Raw genomic sequence first — 213 nt, forward strand, 5'->3', positions numbered from 1 at the left:
GAGAGGTGACGAAGTGGTAAAAACTCACGGTTACTAGTGAGCGACACAGACACAGACTTTCCAGTCTATTAACAACCACGCCAGAGAGATGGGACTCTAACTGCAAACACTGGGCAACGGCCCCGCGCTGCCGGCGCTGCCGCTTTAGTCTCTATTCGCCGCCGGTGGCTGAGGCTTGGGAGCGGGCGGGCGGGCGGCGTGCAGCGACGCGGG

Source organism: Crocuta crocuta, unplaced genomic scaffold (assembly GCF_008692635.1).
Source record: "Crocuta crocuta isolate KB4526 unplaced genomic scaffold, BGI_CrCroc_1.0 scaffold67, whole genome shotgun sequence".
Classification (NCBI taxonomy): domain Eukaryota; kingdom Metazoa; phylum Chordata; class Mammalia; order Carnivora; family Hyaenidae; genus Crocuta; species Crocuta crocuta.